The sequence below is a fragment of the Danio aesculapii genome, chromosome 17, assembly GCF_903798145.1.
Source record: "Danio aesculapii chromosome 17, fDanAes4.1, whole genome shotgun sequence".
NCBI classification, from domain to species: domain Eukaryota; kingdom Metazoa; phylum Chordata; class Actinopteri; order Cypriniformes; family Danionidae; genus Danio; species Danio aesculapii.
Genome location: NC_079451.1, coordinates 6,642,277 through 6,656,487, shown reverse-complemented (window position 1 = coordinate 6,656,487; position 14,211 = coordinate 6,642,277). Strand labels below are relative to the sequence as shown.

The 14,211-nt window shown below is 36.2% G+C and overlaps 1 protein-coding gene across 2 annotated transcripts in view; it reads right to left on the bottom strand.

Moving 5' to 3' along the window:
* tmem229b (transmembrane protein 229B) overlaps positions 1-12,135 on the bottom strand; it is a 17,377-nt gene extending 5,242 nt beyond the window's left edge. Inside the window, exon 1 of one of the 2 annotated variants that reach the window (XM_056477543.1) lies at positions 11,890-12,135. The gene's annotated coding sequence lies outside the window, so the exon portion shown is untranslated. The remainder of the gene's footprint in view (positions 1-11,889) is intronic. The other variant, XM_056477542.1, reaches the window with a different exon arrangement.
* Positions 12,136-14,211: the final 2,076 nt, after the last annotated feature.

Genomic DNA, 14,211 nt, shown 5'->3' with positions numbered 1-14,211 from the left:
TGATTTGTGTTCGTATACGTTAGCCTCACCTATATATTCATATAGACATCTTTTCTGGTGTGTTCAGATTGAAGTAGCTCACTTTGTATTAGATCTCAGTGTTGTATTAGCAAAAGCTAACTTTTGAAAAAAAATTCAATGTTTAATATCATTTAATATGGTAATATTGTTTTGAATCTATGATTATATATTTAATTTCTGTAATAATTTACTGTTTTTATATACACTCTTCGCTCTGCTGTTAAATTCAACCACCCAAAAAAGGAAGAGTGAGAGTTCGTAGGTGTTAAAAATAAAACTTGATAAAAATTGCATCTCGTACTTGGAAACCCCAAAGGTTTTATCAGCGTAACTCCGCGAGAGTGCCTCACACACTGCTTAGAGGCTGATATTCTGCACTCTAATGGAAAGGCCTTTATAAAATATTAATCTCTGCATTGAGATAAGACACAGCACTTGTGCCACAAAAGAAAACACCAAAAGCTCAGTCATGCAAACAACCTTGAATTACGATTACTGAGTGTCTGTACAGAGCCCAATGCATATTATGCTGTTTACATGTTGTGTCTGTTTCCCATCCCCCATTTACTGGCCTTGCAGTCAGCATTGCTATTGATCGCCTCCTGTCAAAACCTCTATTGACCTTCTCGGCAACCTGAACAGACCAGTCAGTGGCCATCGCTATACGAGACAGACACACAAGCTCAGCTGCACACATCAGCATCAAAGCACAAGCGCTTTCTAAAGTGCTGGTTTATGTGACACCGGATGACGAGAACTGGTTCTGTCTCAGCCGACAGGGGAATCATTGTGTAATGTGCAACCAAATAGAAAGAGGAATTGGCTGAAGAAATAGTCTTTTAGCAAGGGAAAATAGAGCTTCTTGTACTGTGCAGTAAAATGTGTGTGGAATGTTTCAGCAAATGGTGGTCAATCAGCAGCATTCTTGGCTTTAGGTTGATTAGCATAAATAATTATTAAAGAGGTCATGAACTACCTCAGTTTTTTATTTATTTAGTTTATTTATACTGTTTTCTGAGGTCCACTTGTAATATAATCAAGATTTTTACATCAAAAACATCAAAATCTAGCAGTAATTGACTATTTTCTGTACTTTTTTGACTCTTATCATCAAAATGCTTGGTTTGAGTGGGCGTGGCCAATTGAAGACTCCAAAGTAAACGCCCTCTGCTGTGATTGGCTAACAGTTTTGCATATTAACAGTGCCGAACAGGCAGTAGAAGTGGGTTTTGATCTTCTGCAGAGGCGGGGCTTATCCACTCTATTACATCATACTGTGGGACATTCCAGAACGTGTGTTTTTGTCAGACTGCTTTCAAAATTGGCTGTTTTAAAGGAACCACAAAGTGCTGAGTTCTGATACTAACATGATGTTTTTATAGTACTTTGAGCTCTTACATGTCAAAAAAGCAAGGGAATTTTAGTTTTTGGTTCATGACCCCTTTAAAACTCATTCCTTGTTTTAAAATAATGCTGAAAAGACACACACCATGGTATTAAACAAATTAGAAAGACTTAAAGGCAGAAATGTGAAGCTTATCATTTTATACATATAAAAACCACTTACAATAAATCGTTTAAATGTCTATTATTTGCGCTGTAAAGCTGTTAAAGTCTATATTATTACAAGCACTCCGATTAGTTCATCTTCCATTCTATGATGCATGCAACAAATGCTTATAATGCCAAAAGAGGCATTGTGTGTTGTATTGTCAGTGTGTCATGCAAACAAAGCGATTAGTCTCACAAAGTCATATCTATAGTACAAGCTCTTAAATATTTATGTTTATAATTACACTGTTATGATTCACTTAAAAAAGACATTAGTTGACTTAAAAAGTAAATAAACTCATTGCTTTTTAAGTGATGCGTTTGTGATTAGTTACTCAATTTCAAGTAAAGTCAACATGTCGCTTTTAAATAAATACAACCTAACTCAAAGAAATAGGCTGCATCCAAAATCACCTACTACTGCATTTGAATAGAAATGTACTACTCGACCATTATAAAGTACATTCAATACAGTATGAATGTGAGTAGTATGAATGGAACTCGGATGTACTACATCCACCATTTTGTCATGTGATCACATGACCGCGTCAGCTGCGTCAGTTCATGCCCATTCATGAATTATCTTGCAGTGCATTATGAGATAGTGTAGCATGCATTGGATGCGCACTTCAGAATCTCGCCAGAGGTAGTAGGTTACTTCTCGCATACTGATTTTTAAATTCTGGGAATTTAGGCTCGCATACTGTTATAGCGTACTATATAGTACATTGTAAAAAGCTATTAGTTATCTGTGTTTTAAAAAGTGAGTAAAGTCATAAAATTGCAAAAATTAAAGTTAAGTCAACTTAACAGTTTCAAGTTACAATGGGTTTACTTACATTATTTTTAAGTAAAGTCAACTTGTTGCTTTTAAGGCAATTGGTTTACTCACTTTAAGTAACTAATCACTTTTTACAGTGTATGGAAGTATAAAGATGTCTGCAAAATTGTTGCAAACTATTTGTGTTGAATTTAAACAAACAATTTTTTTTATGTTCAACTTAATTTGTTTGTTTAATTTCAGCTCAAATAAATTATTTACAACCACTTAACCTAAATTTTTTTAGTAAATCCAAGGAATCATCTTTGAATAATTTTTTTCACATGTGATTTCGGACACAGTTTTGTTCAAACTACTTATTTAAAATAAGCTGAAACAACACATTTTGTTGGGACAACTTAATTATTTTATGTTCAATCAACCTAAAATTGTAAAAACTAATAAGTTAACTACCCAACACAAATCGATTGTTTGGAACCCAGCATTTTTTACAGTGTACCCTGTGTGCGCTCAATGCTATAATAACTAACATTCCTGCTTCAAATACTCCAACAGAACTTTAAATAATTAGAAAAGCAGCCTTGGTTAACTGAAATATCTATAAATGCTAAATTGAGATTAGATTAAACCTTAAAACCAAATAAATGAAAGCTACCAAATTAAAAACGGCAAATCACATAAAAATTACAGAAACAAGAATGTAAACTAATTTCAAAATACTGTTTAACACTGTAACTGCGTGCGAGGAAGACCTTTTCTTTTTTCTTGAACTTTAGGAGTCATACAGTGCCTGATTGTTTCCTCCACCATGAATTCGAGCATTTTACAAAATATCTTTTTTCACTGTTTCATTGAAACTTTAGACTTTTTTTTTCTTTTTTTGTAAACTGTTTCTTTAAATCTCCTTTTGGGAATTTCCGACATAATAAAAACTACACTATCCCAGTTGTTTTTGTCCTTCCTTTTGTCAATATCAAGCCCACACCTGCCAAAAGAACAAAGGCACATCAATGACAGGAACACTATATAAAGCAGCAGAAGTTCCTCCTTAACAGCACTGGAACGACCGGCTCTCATGCATTCTTATAGCCGCTATTTCTAGAGGAGACTGATGAGAGCTCTGGTCTCCTGCCATGAGTTCACTCCACTCTGCGCAAATATAAATGGCAATGGATCAATAGCGCACACAGCTCAGTTACTGCAGACAGCACCTTGGCTCCAGCTCGCCATCTTTTCATTCTTCTGGGCAGGTATGAGCGCTACTGATAAGCCTCCTAAGGACTGTTAAGTGATGATCGTGTTTCAGGAGGCAGAACCAGTTTCATTAGAATCTTCAGCATGGGGTGGACAATTCGTCACCAGTTTCAGTCATCAGAGCGTTTAATGTGCTTAATGAGGCCCAGACTTAATGAAATGAACAACAATAGCAGTTGAAAGTGGTTAGTAATTAGGAGTGGCTATCTCATCATTTTTGGATGAGTGATAGTTGTTTTTCAATTGCAGATAGATAGATTTGTTGTATTAGCTTAGTTGTTTGAACAAAAAGCAGTTTGAACAAACAGTAAATGTCATTTTTGAGTGAATAAAAGCTTATTCAAAATATTATTTGATCAAAAGATTAATTATTTGATCAATTTTTAGCTAATACCATACCTGCCAACATTCCTGTTTTTTTCTGGGAATCTCCCGTGTTTCACATCCATCTCCCGCCACCCTCCCATTTTGTTATTTCATCCGAAAAACTCCTGTAATTTCACCCCCACCTCCCCAGGTCATTAACTTTGGTAGTATCTAATTCCTGCTGCCGCCCTAAACCCAGTCCTATGCCTAATTTACACGGGGTTTCAGCATCAACGCTTGACAGAGGGCATGGCTGAAGTTGGGGCTGACATGATCGTCAGAGCAGCATCAGCCAATGAAATTAGTCCGCAATCGGCAACCGCCTAAGCTGGGGTATTTGCATAAATCGATCTGATTGGCTGACGCTTCCATTGGAGCTTAAAGTCAAGAAATTGCCAACATCTGCTGCGAGCAATGCCTCTAAAGCGGCGCTGATAGATCCACAATTCAGGTCTGCAACGCTTGATGTAACCCTTTCAAAGTTAATGGGAAGTGTTGACGCTGATGGCCAGTTTGACATCTCTAGGTGAAGTTTATTTACAAACTAATTTCGAGAGGATCTTGTGCTTATGATTGCTTGCAGCTGGCCCTGCATTATTCAATTTATGATTCACCAATCAGACGATTCCTAAGCTCCCAGGTTCCCCGGTTTCCTCCCACTGTCCAAAAACATGCAACTTAAGTTAATTGACTAATCCAAATAGGCACTATAGACATGCTCCTAGTTAGTAGTTATCTCTTAAGAGCAATCACTATGTGTTCATTAGCTACTACAGCAGGGGAGTTCTCGAGATCTACCTGAGCTCAAACTCCCCTCTCGCCTTGCAAACAGGAGGGAGCCCCGTGCTTGAGGATCTTATGAGCTCAGGGCTCTCTCCCGGGACAGCATGCCAAACAAGCTTTATAAGCAATCATCAGCTAAGTGTGAACTCTTGAAAATACCATTAAACTTATCTAGCTTTCATAAACAGGCTTTCAAAAGTTCACACTTAGATATTGCTTGATAATAATAGCAGGTTTGTTATGCTGTCCGGGGAGAGAACACTGAGCTCGGAGATAATTGAACCCAGGGCTCCTGCCTGGTCAATGAACATGTGAGGGGGTACGAGATCAGGTAGTTCTCGAGAGATCCCCCTTGGTAAAGGAGGAAAGGTGGAGATAGGGTAGATGGGGGATTCTTCAAAAAAAAAAACAATGAGGAAGTAATGCTTATCAGGCTATTTAAAGTGAGTTTGGAATGATCCGACTGGCTTACTAATGATTACAGATGAGAGATCCTCTTGAAATTAGTTTGTGAAACTTCACTTAATATGTTAGTCTCTTACATATTATTATAACTTTTCTCCTACCCATTTTATTTGGAATAATAAAAGTATTAGATATAAACATAAATCTTTTTTTAAATAACTGGTTTAATAAAAATATACTTTTAGTTAGTCAGCTCTTAGATGACTGTGTGCGTTTCTTGTATGAAAAATGTATGCTTCAGTTTTGTTTTCCAGTTCTCCCCAAAGAATATGCCACTGTTTTTGGTGCAATCCCTGATTGTGTTATACCTTTAGTCAAATCTGGCCCTAAAGGTTCTTTAGATTCTTTTATTTTTGACAACAAAAATTAATTTTTCGCTCACTTATTAATAATTCTTGGATCTCTTTACCTGTGACTTAGATTGGTAACAGTTTTGACTTCTTCGGAATTATTTTATTGTATATTATTGTATCTAATATATTGTTATATTGTATCTAATATGTATATTATTGTATCTAATACAGCTTTCAAAGTCTCAATCAAAATCATTCATAATTGCTACACAATAAATACCAAACAAGCTAAATGTAATAACAATATTTCCCCTAAAAGCTCATTTTGTGCTCAAAATGACGAAATCGTTTATTTTGGGAGTGGACTTACTGTAAAGTGTTTTGGGTTGACTTTTCCAATTTCATTTAAAAAAAATGTATTTACAAATTTTTGTATTTCCACAAATATTGTCTTCTTTGGTTACTCTCTAAACATATATCCTTCTCATTGTAAATGTATTATTAATTTATAGTTTTTTTCTGGCTAAATTTTACATCCATAAATGTGAATTTTCAAAGAAACACCATTACTTTTTTATTCTCAGTAAGGACTTTGATTTATATGTGAACTCCTTAAGAGACTCTAACAGTTATATTGCATGTAAAACTCTTTCTTGGTGTAAATCATTTAAACTTTTGTAAACTTTTGTCTCTGTGTTCATATTGTATCTTTGTAAATGATCTTCATTTTCTTTTCGACTTAGTCCCTGGGGTCGCCACAGCGGAATGAACCATAAATTTATCCAGCACATGTTTTACGCAGCGGATGCCCTTCCAGCCACAACCTCCACACACACACTCATTCACACACATACACCATGGACAATTTAGCTTACCCAATTCACCTGTACCACATGTCTTTGGACTTGTGGGGGAAACCGGAGCACCTGGAGGAAACCCACGCGAACACTGAAAGAACATGCAAACTCCACACAGAAACGCCAACTGACCCAGCCGAGGCTCGAACCAGCAACCTTCTTGCTGTGAGGCGAACGTGCTACCCACTGTGCCACCACGTCGCCCATGTTCTTTCTTGCATAATTAAAAAAATAATAAAAAAGTTGACGCTGGTCGGCGCAATAGCCTAGTGGTTAGCGCGTCGACATAGGTGCAGTAGCACGTCAGGGTGTCCCGAGTTCAAATCCTAGCTCGAGGACATTTCCCTACCCTACCCCTCTCTCTCCAACTTCTCTTCCTGTCTAAATACTGTCCTGTCCTATCTAATAAAGGCAAAAAGGCCAAAAATAAATCTTTAAAAAAATAAATAAATAAAAAAATTGACGCTTACGCCCCGTGTGAATGGGGCGTTTAACACCACAAACAGGTGTGGCAGGCAGGTATGGCTAATATACCAGTCTATCACATTCACCACTTCACTTTTGCAGCACAACTTAAATAAATTTAAAAATAATAATATAATAAATGTATAATTAATTAAAAACTAATGAAATAAAACTTCAAAAAATTTAAATAAAAATAGGTAAAAATGTAATGTCAAAATCTAAACTATAAATGAAACTACAAATATAAATAAATGATCAGCAAATGTTATTGTGGTAAATAAAATATAACATTAATTGTGACAAAGAGAGTAACACAGTAATCTGTCAATTTAATATGAAATATAATGTAAAAATTATAATCAAAAAGTGTATATATTAACTAATGAAAAATTTAAGCTCCAGCTCTAAAATACAAGATAGGTTGTAGGGCTTCAAGGGTGGGCCATGCTTATTATTAGGCAGAACAAGACCACCTTTCTCTTCTCTGAAACAGGGCACTTTTTTTATTTCAAGTAATTATAAAACAACCCATGAGCTTATCCTTTTGGGATTCTTCCACCCAAAAGGACCACAGTATGTCCCAGACCCTCCAGACTGCCCAACATATGGGTCAGCGCCAAGGGATTAACAACTTCTGAGCCTTAATAGCGAGAGCTAGTCACATGACTGCAGCAATCCACAGTGATGTTAAAAAAGACTGACAGGGCAAGACTTCTTTGACTCCGCCAGGAAGAGTAAAATAATGACAAATCGACGTTTGCAATAATTGCATGTCTTTAAAAGCTATTTTGAGGAGTAAGATTGAGATGTGGACAAGTTAACGGCGTGTACTGCAGTGGTGCTGATCTGCCGCACTAAACACTAAATCCGCAGTTTTAATCAAGTCAGCTTTGAGTGTCTTTGATCTCACGCTGCTGATGTAAGTGGGCTTCAGCTTAGTGCGATGAAATATGAGGACAGAGTCAGTGTAGTAAATATTGACCCGTCCACACTATCCCGGAACGACCTCTTAAAGGACACGTATCACATTTATACAGTACACTGACTGTGGCCACTTTATTGTGTATGCTCTTTCAACTTCGTTTAGAAACTAGGGTTGTCACGATACTGGAATTCGATACCAATCGGTACTGAAATTTTAAAAACATCCATTTCCCGCTAACATTTAAGCGCTGACTTGGCATTGAGTTAATGTGCTCAACAGAAATGACTGTGATTGGCTGTTTGGCATTCACTAAACTCACCGCTGTTTACTGAGTGTAACCTCAGATACATGGACACTGGAGCTTTTCAAACTCACATCGATCAGCTGGTTTGTCTATAAGCTGACATACGAGCGATCCGCTGATCAATCGTGGCTTTACAGCACTCCAGTGTCTCTGTATTTGTGGTTTCACGCAGTAAACAGCGGTGAGTTCGGTAAACCGATGATCTTCACAGCCAATCACAGTCGTTTCTGTTGAGCATGTGAACTTAACGGCAAATCAGGGCTGTTTAGGAATGTGCTCCACAGCTCTTAAATGTTCGCGGAAAATAGACATTTTTTAAATTTCAGTACCGATTGGTATCGAATTCCAGTAGAGACAACCCTATTAGCAACATGGCATTAACTCAATGCATTTAGACATGTAGATGTGGTCAAGAGGTTCAAGAGGATTGGGTGTTCATGACACCTTCATAATCATGACATGACACACATCACCTTTGCTTTTAAAATGACATAACGGACAGAATCAACACTTAATGGCAGTTGTCATAAGCATGCATAAAGTCTCATTCACATTCATAATAATGCAGGCCTGTAGCCAAGGGGGTTTCAGGTGGTTCGAAAGACCCACCTTTCACTGACAAAGATGTAGAATTTGTCCCATACATGAGCTCATTTGTCCCATTTTGACTGCTATTCCATGATAAATTGTGAAAATAACTCATCGATAAAGGCTTTAAGATCAAGTGGAATCCTCTGTTGGCTGTCGTGACTTCAGCTAATGATGTCAGAGACGTCATCTTTCACTACTGACCAACTGTACTGTTGTTAAATAGAGAAAATATTATACAAGTAACTTTTATTCAAAATCTTGGACCTTATTCTTGAAACAAAAAAAGACCAATAAAAAAGTGTGAAGCACCAAAAGCGGCCCATATTAAATTATATATTAATTGTTATGCATGAATTTTCAACTTTTATACAAGAGAGGCTAGAAAAATCACAAATCTCTACATTATTATTATTATTATTATCATTATGTATTCAAATGGCCAAATTCTGACTGAGGAAAGTTGAATGTGCTGGCCAGGTTATTTTTCTAATAAATGACAATAGACTACAGTTTTTAATTTAAAACTTTAACAGATTCCTGTTTTTTTTTCTAATGATATTGGATGTAAAAAATTAGCATTTTAAAAATAAGTATTTATTCATATTTTGTTATTCTAAACCTTAGGGAAATGTTTTTGGTACATTAAAAAGTGTGGTTTTGGTGACCATCGACAAGCTAATCCAGCTAAAAATCGTGCTTAAAATATCACTGAAATGCAGTATTAAGATCTAATCATTTGTTTAAAAATTTGTCGAATAACTGCAAATAGGTCCACTTTTTGAGAAAAAATAACCACCCCTTTCACCAGGCTGGCCTGTAATATGATTATAAAGGGTCTTATGAACACTCCCTTTAAGTAAAGTGTTACCATTATTTTTAATATTGAGACATGATTAAGATCGGGGGGTATCTGTTGTGTTTTGTTTTTTAACAATACTAAATAATTACTTTTAAAAATGATATGATATCTAGGCATGGGCCCGTATGATAACCTCGGATAAAAATATCAGGGTTTCACGGTATTGTGATAACTGCTCTAAAACATATTCTTTTAAATGTCTGGGTGAAAAAACTACTTTTTTTCCATTTGAACACAATATGTTTTATTTTGAGAAACATTTCAAATATTTTATAACAGTAAACATGTATATAAATAACACTACATAAAAGTTACAGAGACAGCAAAGTAGCCTGAATGGAATGCTAGATTTCAGCTTTAAATTTCAACAAATGTATGCAAAAATATGAGCTTATTTGCCTTGTCTGGCAAAATATGACACCCCTCTTGTCTTACCGCATGTTCTGACCTATTACAACCAATACATGTCACTAAAAATATTACATTTTGAAAAAATAGTTATAACCCTGACGTTGTACCTTCTAAGTTATGATCGAATAAAATGTCTTGGTCCTTGTTTATCCAGTAGCTAGTGTCAGTTATTCCCTTTTTAGTTCACATGTGTACTTGCCAGCTCATCACATATTTGCTATAGTTGCTAATAAATGCTTTCCTCTGCAGTGCTGTTGTTCCATATTTCCGTTTCTTTTCTCTCTGAAACAACAGGCGGTATTAAGTAGTAAGTAGCTGAGATGTTTTTTAACCTTGAAGTAGATTATCTACAGCAGCAGAAGAGCACACTAATGGCACTCCTGTCAGATAAGAATAGCAAACTGAAGCTACAGTTTACACAGACAGAGCAAAACTGCAATAAAGAAAGATTGGGAAAACGCTGGTATGATGAGTTTCAATTTCTACCGCAACATTCAAAATAGTAGGGTCAGAATGTGGCATAAACTTTATCTTCTCAAGGCACGCCTGTATTCAGGCAGGTGGTGTAATGGTGTGGGGATGTTTGCTTGGCACTTCGAGCCCCTTAGTATCAATTACCATGGTCTAAACACCCATTCCTTTATGACCACAGTGGCTATTTCCAGCAGTTTAACACTACGTGTCGCAAAGCTATAAAAAAAAGGGATGAAAAACACATAAAAACTCTAAAATTAAAAAGTCTGATAAGATATTAAATGAAATAAAAATGTAAACTGAATTCTAAATATTAATAAAATACCGAAACTGCATATAAATAATACTAAAAAACAATGATGGACATGGACTAATTCATATATATACATATATATATATATATATATATATATATATATATATATATATATATATATATATATATATATATATATATATATATATATATATGTGTGTGTGTGTGTGTGTGTGTGTGTGTGTGTGTGTGTGTGTGTGTGTGTATGTTTGTCATGTCACAAAGCTCATATCTTCTCAAACTGGTACACAACATGGATGTACAGCTAACTTCAAATTTAATTCTACAACATAAATATCAACTTAATTCATTATAGCAGAGATTCAACAATGTACTGGAAAGGCAGTTCTTAAAATAAAACCCAGTACTAGCAAGGTGCCTTACAAAATGACCGGGACTCTATATGATACTGTATTTTAGTAGACTGAGAGGGGAGAAGTGACAGGCCCGTGCCAAAGGTCTGTTTATAGCCGGTGACCCCGATATGTGTAAAGAATGTTAACCCTTTTTGTCCGTTCTGTCAAAATACTTTCTATTTCAGAAGTGCGGTCAAACATAAGACGCGAAAGAGTCTAGTATGTTCGTGTTCACACGAATAGTTGGTGATGTGTGAATATAAGGGTTATTGGTATGAGACCGAATGTTCCGCAGTCGTGACAGCAGCAGCGGGTCGGATGCGCAGCGCAGGCCTCCATGACAACCGAGAGCACTGCAGCGCTGCAACGCCTGCGCAGACACTCACACACCGATCAAACAACATTACGGTGCGATTTATTGAACACTGCGGAGGAACAACGTTTCATTTACAAGTTTTAAAACCACGTTAAACAAAGTTCCTCATCATTCCCCTATCGGACAAATAAAGTATACAGGCGGATATAAAAAAACTGCAAATGGTCAAACTTAACGTTTCTCGTGTTCCGTCGTGATTAAATATAATAAATCGCGCTAATCATGGAGAGCACTTTGTAGATTGACGCGTTCACTTCCTCGTCTGCATATCTAGGAGATAACAGTCCCATACACAGCAAACTGATGTCCGAGGAAACATTCGCGAAGATGCAATGAATGATGCCGGTTTACTGTGACTCCTGCTCGTGTAAACAGTTGGAAAAACCTAGCAGGAATCCCGAACTGGTCAAACGAAACATCCTAAAAGCCGGCGAGACTTACCTTCTTATTCTTCCGCCGTTGTAGATGTAAATGAGCCGGGCCTCATTTTTGGTGTCAAACGAGGGTATTAAAGCGAAAACGGATGCACCGGCTCCCTCTCTCTCTCCTCCCGCTGCTGTCCGGCGATAACTGACATATTTTACTCCACTGCAGCAGTAACAGCACATACTCATACACCGGCCGCGTTTAAAAAACACAGCGAGCTGCCTATCTAGTAGAACACTAAGCGGAAAAAGAATCGTTCTTCCGAGTCGGATCTACAGGAGAATTGGTAGCGCTCCACATGCTGGACATCAAAAGATTCGTTCATAAAAACCGCTCTGAAAGACTCATTTGAATCAAGAGCCGTTTCTTTCGAGCACGTTTGATTCTAAACGAGCCGAGAACGAAGTAAAGCGAAAACATGAGTGATAAAATGCCGACAGACGATGGAAATGCATGGCATGATCAAAATATGGGCGAAATTTGGGATGGTTTATAATAACTTTTTATTAATGTGCAAAAATCTTTGTTGTAGTACATTGTACAACATTTTTATTTTATATTAGGCTACTTTTGTCAGCTGTGCCTAATATTGCTGGGTCATTTTCTCCACTTCCTTTTTTTCGCTGTAGAAGAGTGAAGCTAACGTTAAAGTGTATAGCAGCTGTCATATTGTATTGATACGTCACTTGGAGCCAGGGTCTATTTTTTATGTCAATTATTAGCGTTATCTACCAGTCAGAAACTAGCCGGTTTGTTGATTGATGTGATAAAATAACCTAAAGATAAATACTAAGAAAATAAAGAGATGGTATTTGACCCAAAGTGTAGGTGACCATCCTATTACTCAGTCAAAGACCTATAAGTACTTGGGCATTTACATTGATAGTTCTTTTACATGGAAAACTCTGAGTGGGTTTGCTCTTGTTTACACCAGAGATTGTATTTTTTACGGAGGTTACGTCTTTTTGGAGTTAACAAGTAGCTTATGATGTTGTTTTAGAAAGCATTTAGATGTGGTATCACAGTGTGGTTTGGCAACCTATCTGTACAGTGTAAATCTAAGGTGATTCATCTTATAAAGAGAGGATGGAAAATTGTTGGGCACGATCAATATTTTAATTCTCAAGTTTTACATCAGAACTGTGTCCTCAATCAGGTGGAAAGGATTCTGAATGATCCAACTCATTTTTTATACACACATTATGGACTGCTCCCCTCTGGTAGGAGATATAGAGTCCCTTAGTAGGTTGAACCGACAGAAGAAATCCTTTGTACCAGTTTCAGTGAGTTTACTTAACAAGAGTTTATCTTAATTAGCATTGTAATTATTGTAACTACTATTTGTAACTACTATTTAGTATTGTTTTTATTTTCTGTTTTTATGGAATGTCTGCAGCATTATGGTGATGCCCATAACAAATTTACTGTCAAGGATAATAAAGTTTTACCAACTGATTTAGGGGCAGACGGAATCTTGCTATTTCTGCAGAGAATTTTGGTAAAGATCTGCGGATTTCTGCGGAATTATTTTGGAAGTATCATAACTAAAACCTTAATATGTGAAATTAAAAAAATAATATCTTTTAAACCTGTATTTAATGTTTAAAATGCAAATCCAAATAGATTTACATTATTTAAGCAAGTCTCTCATATAATATATCTACTAAAAGACAGAAAATATTCCTGTACAAACTGTATTGTACATAAATCAGATGAACAATTTCATATTGGTCAATAATATTACTGTAATTAATTTAAAAACGGAATAAATATAGATTTACACGCATTTACTCAAGCAAATAAACAGAAGCAAAGATGGGCTAAAAATCTGCGGAAAATCTGCGCAATTCTGCACGCGCAGATTGCGTGTGGGTCTACTGATTACTAACTAACTAACTAACTAACTAACTAACAGACTAAAAGCAGATTTATTGGGGAAAAAAATTCAATTACTTTGAAATGATTTCATTTAATTGTTTTTAAGTTCTGCTCAGGTATGTGTATAGAATTTATTTATTTATTTTTTTGTAATTATTAACTCTTCCATCTATTTATTTACATTTTATATTACTCTGTTTGTTCCTTTGATGTTAATGTGAAAAAACTAAGCACAGCATTCCTCTATTTTTGTATATTAGTATTCTTGACATGCAAAATAATAATAAAATAGGGTTAATTTTAGGATCTTTACTGCAGCCAGCCACCTAGGGGGGGGGGGGGGGGGGGGGGGGGGGGGGATAAAAATGTTCTGGCTTCACTTTTCAAAATAGTAAGGCATATTTGAAGTGCATTTGAAATGACACAGTGCCGGAGTTGGTCCAACATTTGAGCATATAG